A 16,138-nucleotide genomic window follows, 5' to 3' on the forward strand; every position below is an offset into this window, starting at 1 on the left:
GCCATTAGGCGCAAGTATTGAATGGAGATACAGTTAATGAAAAATTTACTAAATGACTTGTTTCCCCTTTACTTGACACGAATCTCCTTTGAAATTCTGCCTTAAGTATAAATTATACACGGTGAAAAAACGTGGTTTGACATCCTCGCCTGTGTGTTTTAGGGGTTTGAGTTAGTTAAATGTAAACCGTTTTCAATTACATGTAACTATTTACCTCACTCCTGACTTGTGGAGTAATTTACTAACATCATAGTGTTTATATAGTGTTAGTGAAGAATTACATTATAGTAGTAAAAAGAAAATGCCCTGAAATTGGCAAAACATCTTATGTAACAATTCCATCCAGTCTATTAAAAAGTCAGCTTCTTTTTTGGAAGTAGACAGCTAAAAGTTTGTTTTCGTTAAAATGCAATATTTTAGCACTAAATGTGCAAATGCATAAAGAAATCGAGGCTTCCGGCAACCATATCAATATTTTTGTCACTCACAAGTTCCGTTTTTTTGTGTGGAGAAACACCTTGTTTCAGCATTTTTTTAAGTCTGAGCTTTAGGTAGTGTTAAGATTACCTCACCTTGACCATGTCATGAAAAATTTACAGCAGCTTATTGCTCTCAGCAGTAAGGGCTTCAAAGACTTTTGCCTGTAGTTTGGCATAATTGGACGTCAACATCAGTGAAAAATCTGGCACCCTTCTGAGCCTTGTTAGACTCTTGATTTAATTGTAAATGGGTGTGTTTGATGTTTTTAAATTGATGTTAAATCTAATTACCCACTTGAATGACCCCCTAACACATGAACAAATTGTGTGTTTTCACACATAATCCTGTGTAAATAAAATGTTTTAGGGGAACAATTGAACAACTGTTGAACTATAACATCAAGCTGCTGCTTGACTTTTGATGTGTGATACTGAGGGTTTGAGAGGAGAGACAGATTTCAGCTCTTTCAGTGCCTTTGACAATGTGTGAATGCATGTGAGTGTTTGTGGGGTTGTTCCACACACCACTGATGCGATTGAATGGGACTGCATTCAGAACCCCTTGACAGTTTGTGCATATGCAGATACACTCCTGGGGGGAAAAATGGACCAAGCGCAAACCAAACAATGACAAAATATTTAGTGATCTTTAAATGCTCGTAGTCACAAATCGCTGGTTAGGAAATTAGCAAGAATTGCGAGAATGTCCTCCTCCGAAAAATGACCCTATAGGTCATTTTTGCAAGAACCTTATTACGACCTACATTTACCTTTTAAAGTCATGCGCCCTCTAGCTTGCATAAAAGTAATGACAGTGTCGTGTTACGTCTGTTGTCATGATGTATGACCGTCATTAGCAATCAAAATGCAATGTGTGGACTTTACACTGTCTCTTACCCACCATTTGTCCTATTTCCATTTAGCAAAACTCATTGACATTTATGCATCTGGCAGATGCGTTGGAAAGTGATTTATTGTGCATATACACTTTATGAGCATGTGCGTTCCCTGGGATCTAACCCACGATCACATGATTACATGAGTGCATATCGTTGTATAATGCAATGCTCTACCAATTGAGCTACACAAAACCCGAATTATGACACAGATAAAAGGGTACAATGCATTAAAATGAAAGTATCCTGTTGTCAATAGGGACGCAACTTTCGTAAACACTCCTAAGGGTCGTATTTCAGGGAAGTGACAAACGACCTATATGGGTGTATTGGTTGCAGGACAATTTCACAAATAAAGTAACTTTGCAGACAGCTTTTTACAGGAAGAAGGGTCAGTGTTGTTCCACTCAATGTTAATGGCTTCAAGCAGTTCATGAGTAGTTGAAAAATGTCTCCTTGTTCATTTGAGTTTAATTTAAGACCAAATATTCACTATAGGGTTCAAACATAAGCCTGATGGACTTGTTCTCCAGCCACTTCTTGGTTGCCTTTTCAATTTTGGCAGGAGCATTGTCTTGTTGAAAAATAACATCTGATCATTCCTCTTTAGATAACAACTTTTCATTTGTGGGAAGCAAGCCACTCTGCAATATTCTCCTGTACTCTAAAGCATTAAATGACTTTTCACAGTGAAGTAGCTCACCAATACCAGCAGCTAAAAAGGCTCCCCACACAATGACACTTCTTCCTCCATGCTTCACAGTGGTAGAGATGCATTATATTTCTCAGCAGATTTTCGAAGACACCGCTCTGGAGCATCACCATGCAATTCGTGTTTCATTGTGATTCATCACTCCACACACAACTTCCTATATTCTGCCAAGAATCTTGATTCTGTCTTTGATGTTTTTCTGAGAAAGCAGTGCCTTTTTAAGTAGTGCATTTGCTAATTTCCCGACCAATAATTTGTGGTTAAGACAATTAAAAGCTTAATGTTTAGCTTTTGTGTGTGTGTGTGTGTGTGTGTGTGTGTGTGTGTTTGTAAGGAGTGTAAGCGTGAAGAGCGCTCACAAAAGAGCGCACTTCAAAGCTCGTGCTTTTTCGCATTGAGCAAGAGCCAGACCTGCCTGCTTCAAAGGCGCACTCACAGTCTGTCTGATAGACACTCCTGACTCTCTCTGCCTTTCCCCTCCAAAGCTATTCAAGCACATGGAGGTGGCATCACCGGCTCATTAGATTGAGTACGAATGCTGTCAGATTTTGTGCGTGGTTTCCCCCCGATGGCCATGGCGACTGCTGCTGTCTTCTCGCCTCTCGCCTGAGTGGATGTTCTCCGAAGGAGGAGAATTTGTTTCTTCATCTTTCAGCCCTTTGTCATTACTAGAGCCAATCAGGCATCTCTCACAAGCAATAACACTGTCACTAACACCCAAAGAGGCATTAAAACAGCGCGAAATGGTGCATGGAGAAAATTGGATCTTTAGTGGTGCGCGCTGTGTGAACTAACAACAAGGGCAGATAGCTGAGAAACAACAGAAATTGAAAGCCTCGTTCTCCAAACAAGTGTCTTCGGAATTATATGTTCCCAGAATCCCGCGTGCAGATTCACCTTGTAATCACCCCGACATAAAAGGTTTATGACTGGTAAAAATCTCATATCTTTTACGATAACGAAGTACATTCCGGTGAGAGGACGGGTATGAAAGAGACTGTATAAAAAGACTCTTTCTCTCCACGCGTTTCGCTTCTCCGTTTATGTTATGTAGAACTGATGCTTTATGCTTTATCAGTCAGACTTCCATGTCAAGTTCACATTCAGGATTACTCGTACAGCTGTCATTTGAAGGCACATGGCGACCAGGGCTTCTGGAGTATCTCTGTCCGTTGGCCCCTCTCCCTTGCACTGTCCCCTGTGAGGTTATGTAATCGTGTTTCTAGAAAGGGGGGTGAGTGCCAAGTGAAGTCCTCCTGCTGTCAGATTCCTGGCAGGCCTCTGCTCTGCCACACGAGTATGGATGTTACAGTAGTCAGCGTGACCGGCAGCACGTGTTTGTGAGCTTTGAGGTATGTGTGTGGTGCATCGCAAGCCACGGGAGACCATGAAAATGAGTGGTGACAGACTGAGAGTTTCTGTGCTGTGAATGGGGAAGTTTAGTCTTATCATTTTAGCTTGAAGTCAGACAAAATAAGACATTAGTAGGCTTGACATGAAGCTGAGACTTTGGAGAAGATTAGTGATAAAGTGCTAAATGACTGTGACTGGTAAGGTGTTAGTTGTAGGTTTTAATTTAGTCAGAGATCTGAGGTTCAGATTCATATTTGGACTTTAAGGGATAGGAAACTGTCAACGTTTACTCACTCTGACTGACATTGTTTCAATTTTTTATGTTTTTGAAAGAAATCTTTTATTCTCACCAAGGCTGCATTTGAAAATTGTTTAAAATACAGTAAAACAATAATATTGTAAAATATTATTACCATACCAAGTAATTGTTTGTATTTTAACATATTTAAAAATGTAACTTATTCCTGTGATGTCAAAGCTGAATTTTCGGCATCATTACTTCAGTCTTCAGTGTCACATGATCCTCACCAAGGCTGAATTTGTTTGATTAAATACAGTAAAACAATAATATTGTAAAATATTATTACCATTTAAAATAACTGTTTATTTTGACATATTCAAAAATGTAATTTATTCCTGTGATGGCAAAGCTGAATTTTCAGCATCATTACTCCATTCTCCAGTATCACATGATTTGCTGCTCAAGAAAAAAATCGTATTATTAGCAATGTTTAATAATGATAATATTAATATTAATATTTTGGTGTAAACCCTGATAAATTGAATGGAAAGTTAAAAAAAAAAAAAAAAGCATTTGATTGAAATATGTTTTTTGTAACAGTGTCATTTGTCATACTGTCATTTGATTTAATACATCCTTGAATTTTATATATATATATATATATATATATATATATATATATATATATATATATATATATATATGTGCACTGTATGTATGTGTTATGTGTTTTGCTCTGTTCTCCACAAAATCCTCTTTTTTTCAACAAAAAAAAAAGGCATATGTGTTTTTTACAACATGAATGAATGATTTTCATTTTTGGGTTAACTATTCCTTTAAGAAATCTTTAGAGATATATTCTGTTTGATTCTTGTTTGTGTTCAGAGGGAAGTTTGTGCACTCATGCTTTTTTCTCTGCAACAGGGCTATGCATGATTAAACCTAAACCGGGTCAGTGTCCATCCGCAGAGATGTCAAAGCCTCTCAGCATCTGTGGTGCTTCTCATATAAGGTGTATATTTGCTCTCTCTCGCTCTCTCTTTCTCTCTGTGAGTGTGTGGGATTTTGAATTTCTCCTTGATTTTCTCATCTCAGCTTTTGAGCCTTGGTGAGAGTGTGGTATAACTGAACTGCTGTCCTCATCACCTGCCTCTGAAACTCAGGGTGTTCATGTCCTCCACAAGTGTGGAAACACCTCTGCCTGTCACAAAAACAGGAACGCACATAGGGAGACCAGAGAAGTTGACACCAATAGCAAAGTGGATGGGTGTTTATTTGTCTTACATTTAGAAACTTAAGAGGAAGCAGGAAATAAAGGAAGAACAGAGCCCTTCATACAAAGACCACCATCAGCAGCGATAAGCAGTAATCTACATCCCAAGACAAGCATGAAGATGACCAAGTGATTTCATTGCATGTGTCTGACCCAGTTCAGCACCACGGATAGTGACAGACCAGTCTTACAAATACAAATCCCTTCTATATCTGTTTCATGTTCTTTGTGCATTAAGAAGAAGAAACGTATGTAATTGTCATTTAGGACCCTTGGGCAATTCCGTTAGAAAGTGGGTTTTGGCTGAAGAGCTGAGTATTGGATGCACATTGCAGACTGAATACTATTTGAACAGTGCTCAGAGAGGGAAAGAGTAGCCCACCTGCTGATATTTAGTGCCTGGAGACCTTCCTCGCAGGGCAGTAAAACTGTTTCCAGAAGCATCAAAGTTTAATGTGGCTAGGGTCTACTCTGAGGCAAGCAAAACATTATTCTTATGCACTTGGTATTGAAAAAATTCAGTACCAAGGATTTAAAACCTTTAGGATCATAATGTATCAGATGATTTGCTGTGTTTTTTGTTGTGTATTCCTGAGAGTGATAACCTCAGGTCTCTAGTAAGAAGTCAACCTCACTGTTTTTCTACTATTTTCAAAATAGTAGAGTCTTGCCTGCTATACAATACTTATCGAGTTTTAATATCCGAAAATAAACTTTTTACAAGGTCAGGCATTTAAGCATAAATAACTTACACAGCAGCATTAAAATGAGCAGGTTGTCTAAAAGTTAATGAACAATTAGCGTCGCACACCTGTAGGTAATAGATAGGTGCATAGGAAAAAAGACTGGTATAGTCAAAATATTATATGGTATAGTCATCCCTTGCCTGATGAAGATCATACGATCGAAACGTTGCTAATAAAGTACCTTTTTTATTGTTTTGCAAGTTGATAGTGTGCGGGATTTTCTTGTTTTTTTCATGTATAAAAGTTAATAAAAGGTAGCCTAGTAAATTTTGAATTTTTTTGCCCATGCCTCTTTTGAATTTTTGATATCACAAAAAAATTTTATGGATTGTTTCAGAGATAAACCAACTAATACAATATAATATTACAAAACTCATTGCTATTGTTATTCAACTACATATGTGTCACTTCCTGAATGATGTCATTATAGTAAAAGGAATTTAATAAAATAATATCAAGATGGCAAGGGAATTATAATGTAATTATTATTGGTCAAAACACTATTCTCAAGAAAACATGTTTTGCTTAAAATATTTCAAATAGAGAATGAAAACACCACAAAAAAAAGGATTTTCTTACTAAGTATTTGTATCTTGTTTTCTAGTACAAATGTCTAAACATTCTTAAATCAAGACACATTTTCTTGAGAAGCAAAATGATGAGATGAGATATTAAGTCTTGTTTTCTGAAAGAATCATCAAAATTAAGTGAGTTTATGCTAAAAATAAGAACAAATATCTGTTAGTAGGGTCAGACTTATGAACAAGATTATTTTTCTGAACCTGCGCTAGCAGATATTTTTTCTTGTTTTAAGCATAAACACTTAATTTTGATAAACCATCTGAAGTCATTTTGCTTCTCAAGTAAATGTGATTTAAGAATGTTTAGATATTTTTTTTACTGGAAAAAAAGACAAAAATACTTTTTTTTTTTTTTTTTTTTCCAGTGAAAAACAATGAAACATTTGGAATATTTTAAATTGCCAGGATATTTATGCCAGAGGTTAATCCATAGGACCCAGAGACAAACCCTGGTGAGATTAAATTTCACATTTATGTGAAAGTGAGTGTAATGTTTTATTCAGCATATCTTGACAAACATAACTGTTGAGTAAGATTTTTTTTTATTCAGCAAGGAAGGACATATTAAATTGATCAAAAGTGACAGTAAATAAATTTAAAATTTCTGTTTCAAATAGATGCTGTTGTTTTTAACTTTCTATTCATCAAAGAATACTGAAAAAGTATGAATAATGGTATCCACAAAAATATTCAGCAGCACAACTCTTTTCAATATTGATTTAGAATAAGAACCGTTATTGAAGCACCAAATTTTCATGATTTCTGAAGGATCATGTGACACTGAAAACTGGAATAATGGCTGCTGAAAATTCAACTTTGCCATCACAGCAATAAATTACATTTTAAAATATCTAATAAAAAAAAAAGAAAAAAAAAAAGATCTAATAAAAAATGAGACTTCTTTCAAAAAAAAAAAAAAAAAAAATATTACTGATCCTTTGAGCAATATATGTAAATGATGGGGACATGAAAATGTACTTCATAACATGAATGACCCAGTAAATGTTAAGTCTATTACATCCCCTGTGAAAGAGTGCTTGCATATCCCTTACTGAATTTGGCTTGTTTTTCCAAGAGGCTTTAGAAGATCATATAATTATATTCAATCTCTTCAGCCCAGTTGAGCTATAGTAGCACCAGGAGAGCCTGTGTCAAAAGTGAATTCACCAATGTAATAGAACTTTGCTGGTTATTCCATCTTTCACTTTTTTCTTTCCAGTCTTTCCCTCACTGATGTACTAGCAAATGTCATTGCCCAGGGAGGAATTTGAAATTTAACGGGTAGAAAGGAAAAAATCTCTATACCAAACGGTTTGTATTCAGCTCTTGTTTGACACAGCAGGTTCAAATAGGAGACCGAGTTTTAGCTTCTCTTTCAGGTTTACTTGATGATAGGTTCACAGCAATATCTGTTCTCAGGACTGCAGCCTCTTTTAAACATTTTGAAAGATGCTTGGATTGGAATGCATGGAACAAAAATATGTCCACACTTTCTGTATGCGTCCAATTTAACAGATGCATCCCTGCTACTCACTGGACCATGATGTTGTTGTCTCAGGATGTATCATTCAGCAGACACTTTAAACCAAAGGTCTTGCAGTTGAATTGTTGCAGTGACCATATCAGTTGTCCTGGAGCTACTCACGACCTTGCTCAAGAACCCTTTTTTTTTTTTTCAGTTTATGGTCACTTTTTTCACTCTATTTCAACTACAATTTTTTTTTTTTTTTTTTTTTTTTTTTTTTTTTTTGGAAATGCCATACAAATGCACCAATAATAAAGCATGCTAAATTACACAAGAGCTAAACTGATGCTGAAGGGTTTCACAGCTTTGCAAACTTTACTTTGCTCTCTAGGCAAATGCTCTCTTTTACATGCTGCATGCTGACTTTACCTTGGCATGAGATAAAATAGCAAAACTCTGGACAGGCAGGCTGAGGCAAACCCATCCCTTCTGATTTCACAAACCAGAGACCCAGCAAAATAAAGTGCTGCATGTCAAGATTTTCGAGACCCATTTATGCATGCGTACATTGGGGCATGATCTGATCACTTTACTTTAATGAAATCCATCGTTCTACCCCCTACAACCAGTGATAATGCAAATAATAATGCAAAGCTCTGGACTAAATCATTTGATCATTGGGAACTGTGCGCTGAGGCACACAATCTGAATTTCATGAACCCTAATTTTGATCTGATCAAAGATTGCATGCCTGAAGCATTTTAAACCCTTTACAGCCTTACATTTACATCAGCATGAAATAAAAATCCACACGGTTCAGAAAAAAAGAAGCAAGAAAATGTACATATCTTCCCACAAAAATTTTCACCACAGCTGGATAAGATGAACCTTTGTGGTGTGTATTCTGCTGTTTGCAGTTACATAATATAATCTGAGACATTTTATTTACATTACTCTATGACTCATCTGATTCACTTTGAAGGAGTCAAAGGTCAACATGCTGACATTTTGACAGAGGCCTTCAACGAGGATACTGTTTTTTATGTGGCTGTTCAGAGGGCTGAATGATGTAATAGTGTTTTGCTGGAAGGAACTGAGGTTCAGAGTGGGCTGAATGATCACGGGGTGGATCGTAGAGAAGCAGCCGGTGTGGTTTGACACAAGTGGGATATAGTCTTTTTTGATTTGTGTTGGCAGAATGATGTGAAATGCATGCAGCAGTTATACTTTGAGAGGAATACAACAAATTCCAGAGTAGGAAGAGTAAGATTTTTAATTGTTGTTCATACTATAAATTAAACGCTACCTTTACAAAAATGCTACTACTCAGTCATGTATTCGGCTGCAGTAAAGCTTTAATCAGGATAAAACTGTATATTGAAAGCTAACAAACAGCAGTGACATAATATCTAAAGACTTTCACACAAATACAAAATGAAATACCATTCATAAACGTCCTTTAAAAGCCGTGATTGCAGAGGTTCTGCTTTACTCTCTTCATTTGGGTCTGATTTGGCTCAATTTGATACAGCAATGTCGACGCCATTATTTACATTTTCACTGAAGCCCACGTAACTAGTAACAACTAAAATGGTAAGGGGCGTGGCGTTTCCGGGCGCTTCAGCGAATCACGATAGAGTACCTCAGGGATGACGTGTTTTTGTAGGCCAACCCGGAAGTTAGCGGCGCACGGGTTCCCTCGATCGAAAGCCTATGCATTTTTCCAATAGACTTTTGGAAAATCGCAGAAAATAAGCAAAGGGTTATGACACTTACACGTTTTGTCTATCAAGATAATCTTTACAAGTTAAAACAACATTTATAGATTTTGAATCCTAAATAAAGTCGTTAGATATAAAAAGCTAAAAGTAGGCTATAAACGGACTACAGCACACCATGGTAGCGGATCAACACCACCACCAAGCTTCCTCAAACTTTATTTAAAAACATGCTCGCTGATTATGATCTGCGCTGTGTATGAATACTTATCCACTTTTTCATGAGAAATGCTGTCCAAATGTCCCGTTTTTAATGATGACGTCTAAAGTCCCCGCCAAAGGAAGTAGTCCCTTTAGCAGTTTCTTAGCAACTGCCGATTTTAAGACACAGTAAAAGTTTAAAAAAATCACAAGTGGGTTATAACTGGTGTGTTTTATGTCATAGATCAAAAACGTGAAAATATTTAGAGGCTTTGATAACCACAGACCTTATTTCAGGCGATTTAGCAAAAACCCATAGACTTTATGGTGTTTGAACCGGAAGCTCTGAAATGCTAACTCGCTTCCGGGTTTTGCCAACAAAAATGCATCATCCCTGAGGTACTCTATTGCTCTGGATACACTAGGCCAGCTAACCAATCTGAGCATCAGTGTTGTAGTCGAGTCACCAACTGTCGAGTCCGAGTCGAGTCTCGAGTCCCAGTGTTCGAGTCCGAGTCCAAGTCCGAGTCACCAAAGAAGAGTCCGAGTCGAGTCCAAGTCGAGTCACCATTACCAGAGTTCGAGTCCAAGTCCGAGTCACCAAAGAAGAGTCCGAGTCGAGTCCAAGTCGAGTCACCATTACCAGAGTTCGAGTCCAAGTCGAGTCTCGAGTCCCGTATTCGAGTCTGAGTCGAGTCTCGAGCTCCCAGTGCCTACATGTCTCCACTCTGGGACCTTCAAAGAACTGATCAAATGTATTAAAGAGGTTCTACATTAAACAAAAATGACAGAAACGTGCATTTTACAGGGCACTGTATTTTAAAAATACTTAAAACGTAAAAATCAATACGATATGCCGAGAGAGAGGAAGTGTGAGTGAGTGAGTGAGTGAGTGTGTGTGTGTGTGTGTGTGTGTGTGTGTGTGTGTGAGAGTGAGAGAGAGAGAGAGAGAGAGAGAGAGAGAGAGAGTGAGGGAGTGGGTGACCGAGTGATTTAGTGTGAGTGCGTTTGTATGTGTTCAAGTGAATGTGTGTGTGTGACGGCACGCGACTGGTCAGAAAGCAACATGTAACGTTAGTCTGGCATGTTTCTTGTCCACGACACCACAGGATTTTAGGAGTCAAAATTGCGTCATCCATCTGACACAGTGACTATCGCAACAGACAAAAAAAAAAAATGTAATCTGATCTGACACAGTGACTAGTAAATTATCAACAGACAAAAAAAATTGTGTAATCTGAACCAGACATTAAACATTGTCGACGTCTGATGCCAAATTGTCAAACATCGCCCAACCATAGCTTCTTCTGTTTATTATCATATATGCATTAGTCAATAATAGTTTTTTTAAAAGCTAACGTTAGCCAATGGAAAGCATTTTACTTACTTTTCTGGGTACATCCGTGACAGGTGTCTGTTAAAGTTTGAAGTTGTCCCAGTCTTTTCCTCAATTGTGCGATTACACACACAACATTTAGCGCTGCTCTTTCCAGCATTAGATGCTAAATACGTGTAGGCGAATTTCACGATCCGGGGCTCATCTTTCTGCATTTTCCAAATTTGAACATTTAGCCCGCAAATCATGCACAAGCGTAAAGTGAGTGACGTCAGTGAGTGTGTTGTCAAGAGAGTGAGCGGTAGCAGTGTCTGTGAGGGAAAAACATAGATCCCGGCCGGTCTTGGGCATGAAAACTTATATAATATTATATATAAACTTATATAATTTTTTATAACATATTTAGTCAAAAACAACGTTGTGAATGCTCAAGTCCGAGTCCAAGTACGAGTCACGAGTCCAGAGAATGGAGTCTCGAGTCGGACTCGAGTCCAAAGAATAGTGACTCGAGTCGGACTCGAGTCCGAGTCCAGGACTCGAGTACTCCATCACTGCTGAGCATATTGCGTATTTTGGAGGGAGCAGCTTCATAGAAGCAGGAAGTCAAATGAGCCATTCACATGACAATGGATACAGATGTGTAGAATAAAGGTAAAAAATATATGAAAAATACGGCTTTTTTAAAAAAACGAAGCATTAAGACATGTTAAACTGCGCCCCAAAAACACAATCAAGCCTAGAAAAAAACCCACTGGTTTAAAATGGTCATCAGGTATGAGCAATTCCATGAGGTTTTTTTTTGGGGCATAATGGCTTACTGAAAATGATCCTGGTTATTTACGACCAATTAACACTTTCCCTGCTATTGGCAGAATTTTCCGGCAATCCATGTTTTCATTGTTGTATGGTGGGGCCGCTATTAAGCATCTTTGAAAATAGTACAGAATCGCTAGGTCCAAAAACAAGTGAAGAAGTAGTAGAAACAACAAGGGATAGAAGCATTGCTTACACATTGTTTACGTTTTTTGTAAAATAATGTGATCATCAAATATTAAACTTACTAAGTTTTTTTCTGGTCGACTAGTAGTCATTCATTTTAAGTGATTAGTCAACTAATTGCATGTTTATTAATAAACCATATAAATCATAATAATGAGCCTTTAATGCCTGCATAGCCTAATCAGCGCACACGCATGAAGCTTGCCACAGAGCACCGGCAGAAGTAATGATTATGAATGCAACAAGGGAAAAAAGCAAGGAGATTGCTTTAACATTTTAATAATTAATTTATAAACTAGTGTTTTCTGTATTTTCAGCTGCAGTGATGAAGTTGACAATGCTGACTCATCATCTCCGCAGTAGTGCAAACATCTATATGCAGTTTCATATGGATTACATAACCTGAGACGTTTTCCAGTTGAATTGGTTCATTTGAATACATTTAGATACATTTTTCATTTAAAAGTATACATTTTGCTTTCTATAGATACATTTTTCATGTCTGTGAGGAAAGTTTACATGGAGTTTCGGTTCTTTGTTTTTCTTGCTCAAGTTCACAGAGAGAGACGGCAGAAAGCGCACCCTGTCTGCTTTCATTATTTTACAAAAGCACAACGTACTGTTGTTATTGTGAGTGCACGCAAATAAAAGTAGACACTTCACAAAAGATGTATTACTCTTATTTGTATGAGATTAGTATTAATCTCTAATTTTAATAAAAATTAGTATTTTAAGTGCAAGTGATCGCACCGGTTTTAGCTTTTTTTTTTTCTGTGACTAAGTTACTAACAAATTTTGGCCTCTTCTCTTCTTGTTACGTTAAAGAGTTATGTCTACCTGATCTTACCCTTTAATTTAGTTTTGTTGGTGTAACCTAACATATTTAGGTTGATTCAGTAATGTTAAAGGTTTAGTTCACCCAAAAATTAAAATTCTGTCATTTATTACTTACCCTCATGCCGTTCCACACCCGTAAAACCTTTGTTAATCTTCGGAACACAAATTAAGATATTTTAGTTGAAATCCAATGGCTCCGTGAGGCCTTCATAGGGAGCAATGACATTTCCTCTCTCAAGATCCGTAAAGGTACTAAAAGCACATCTAAATCGGTTCATGTGAGTACAGTGGCTCAATATTAATATTATAAAGTGACGAGAATATTTTTGGTGCGGCAAAAAAACTAAATAATGACTTATTTAGTGATGGCCGATTTCAAACTGTGCTTCAGGAAGCTTCGGATCATAAGTGAATCAGTGTGTCGAATCATGATTCGGATCGTGTGTCAAACTGCCAAACAGCTGAAATCATGTGACTTTGGCGCTCCGAACAGCAGATTCGACACACTGATTCATTTATGATCCAATGCTTCCTGAAGCAGTGTTTTGAAATTGGCCATCACTAAATAAGTCGTTATTTTGGTTTTCTGCCATACCAAAAATATTCTCGTCACTTTATAATATTAATATTGAGCCACTGTACTCTCATGAACCGATTTAGATGTGCTTTTAGAGCCTCACAGAGCCATCGGATTTCAACTAAAATATCTTAATTTGTGTTCCGAAGATTAACCAAGGTCTTACGGGTGTGAAACGGCATGAGGGTAAGTAATAAATGACAGAATTTTCATTTTTGGGTGAACTAACCCTTTAAATAACTATATTTATTTGAATAAATAATTAAGATGTTACCTCATGGAGCACATTTTTTAGGCAACCATTTTTTTTTCAGTGCAGCTTTTTGTTGAAAATTTTGCTTTTTTATTAAACGTACAAAGTTTTGATAAAAAAGAATGCATGAAGATAGACTAAAATGTTTTCTTTCTTTTGATATACTGTATTGTATGTTCAAATATTCAAACAACAAAATATTCTGGGGCCATGGAAATTTTGTGAAAATGACCAAAATTGTGCTGGCAACTTTTTTTAAAAAACAGGTGGGGAGATAATAAAATGAATTGATGTGAATTAACAGTAGAGTATGGAAGCTTGTTTCTGCCACTGAATAAAAAAAAAAAAAAAGACATAATTGCGACTTTTTATCTTGGATTTCTGACTTTTTTTCTCAGAATTGCAATATAAACTTGCAATTGCGAGTTAAAAAGTCAAAATTTGTGAGATAAAGTCACAATCGTGAGTCAGAATTGCAAGATATAAACTCAATTGTGAGCTATAAAGTCAGAATGGTGTGATATGAAGTCACAATTGCAGGTTTCCTAATATTTCCCTAATATTATAATGAAATATTATAACTTACAATTGTGAGTTTATATCATGCAATTCTGAGAAAAGAATTCTCTTTTTTTATTTAGTAGTGGAAACAAGCTTCCATAGAAGATAGTATAATTATAGTATTATAGTTAATTTTATTGAAATAATGAAATAAGCAGATTCATATGAAATAAGCTAATTCTAATAATAATAAAAAAAAACAATAATATTAAAAAATTCAACTACTATAATAGCTACTGTTATTTCATGTCAGTTTATTTTATTAATTGGCAATGAAATAAGATGATGATGGTTGTATTATGTGAGGAGACTTCAGAGAGACATTCATGACATGCCATTTGTTTAATGAATAGTAATCTTTAGCACTGCATATGCTGTATAAAGATAATACTATATATATGTAGTAATAGCATCACAGAGACACCACATTACATTCACATCCTTTGAAAGAGAAAGGGAGCTGTTTGAAGCTGCAGTGGCCATGGCTCAAGGGCACAATAGTAGTGCTTGTCATTTGGTTCTACTGAGACTGCATGCTTCCGGGTACCAATTAAGATTAGCCCTTAGTGCTGTATTTGGGACACAGTCCAGTTTTTTATCATTCCTAGTTCACATATTCCCAAAGACTGAACTCCTGCCACAATTTGAAATCCGTTAAAATACAACAAAAAAACATGTCACCATCCTCATCTGCATATCCCAAAAGTTGCAAAAGCTCTATAATGTGATTTCCATATTTTACCTAGTATGAAATGACCTTGTGAATATATCACTCCAAAGGAACAGAAAAGTGGTTCCTCTGTAATTTGCCTTGACCTGAGTCTTTGCCCCGCTGCATGTTATAATATATGTATAAAAAATGAAACTGCTGTGCTGAGTATAATTCCCTATGAGGTTAATATTGATAAGTGCTTTAAACTTTCAGGATCAAGGTTTATACTTTAACATTTAACATATACATTTAATGCTACGCTCCTCACTGATAAAAGTCATATTTTAATAAAAGGTTGTAGTCAGGGCCCATATTTATTAAGCATCTCAAAGTGCCATTTTAGTCTTAAAGCGAAACTCAGTAAGATTTGTGAAGCTCCCCCTACAGGTTCCTTCAGTGAATCACACTGTCGTAAATACTCCAAGCGCAGCTCTGGACTACAACGACTACAACACTCACCAGCGCAGTAGTTTTGCAAATACAGTACAAGAAAGAGGAGGTGGTTAATTTGCAAATACAGTACACTCGACGGAGGTGGGTAATTTTCGAAATTGTCTTATAAAGTCATAATATATACATTGTTTTTGAATTACTGTAAAGCATTTTGTCACTCTCACTCTCATGAACATGAGGCGAGATTGTTTCGGGTCGGTTTAGCTCAATTTGCAAGTGCTGTTTTCTGGCGTAGACGGGCCAGAGGGGGTTAGTGCACGCCTCAAACACACCACTACACAAGTCAATTAACCATCGTAAGGACTTAGAAAACTATTATGAAGGTAAAAAAAGTTACTTAGTTCTGCTTTAAGTGCTGAAAATTCATGAAATTTACTTTAAAACTTAAGCATAAAAGCAAGTGGTCAAATTTCTTAAAGCTAAGAATCACTCTTACTCTCCCAGTTATTTAAGACAGCTCAAGAGGTCTCTCAAGTGGTTAGGAGTTGCCAGTAGGGACTTGTGATTGCACTGAGGAGACAGAGACATGCACAAATCTTTCAGAATGTTTTTGAAATGTTTGACGACGTGCAGTTAATCAGACGGTATCATTTGGACAGAGGCATCATCTTTGTCAGCGCTGATTAATGTTGGGCTGCATTGTTTGACCAAGGGGCCATTCACATATCGCTTTTGTATACACAAATTTGTTATTTCAAATGTCGTCATATTAGAAGCAACGCGTATGTGCGGCGCTCGTTTTTTC

The 16,138-nt window shown here is 36.7% G+C and overlaps 1 protein-coding gene across 1 annotated transcript in view; it reads left to right on the forward strand.

The window, feature by feature from the left end:
• The window catches only part of mtnr1bb (melatonin receptor 1Bb), a 29,824-nt gene that overhangs the window by 269 nt on the left and 13,417 nt on the right, over nucleotides 1–16,138 (forward strand). The gene's annotated exons all lie outside the window — the stretch shown is intronic.

Source organism: Chanodichthys erythropterus, chromosome 10 (genome assembly GCF_024489055.1).
Source record: "Chanodichthys erythropterus isolate Z2021 chromosome 10, ASM2448905v1, whole genome shotgun sequence".
Lineage (NCBI taxonomy): Eukaryota > Metazoa > Chordata > Actinopteri > Cypriniformes > Xenocyprididae > Chanodichthys > Chanodichthys erythropterus.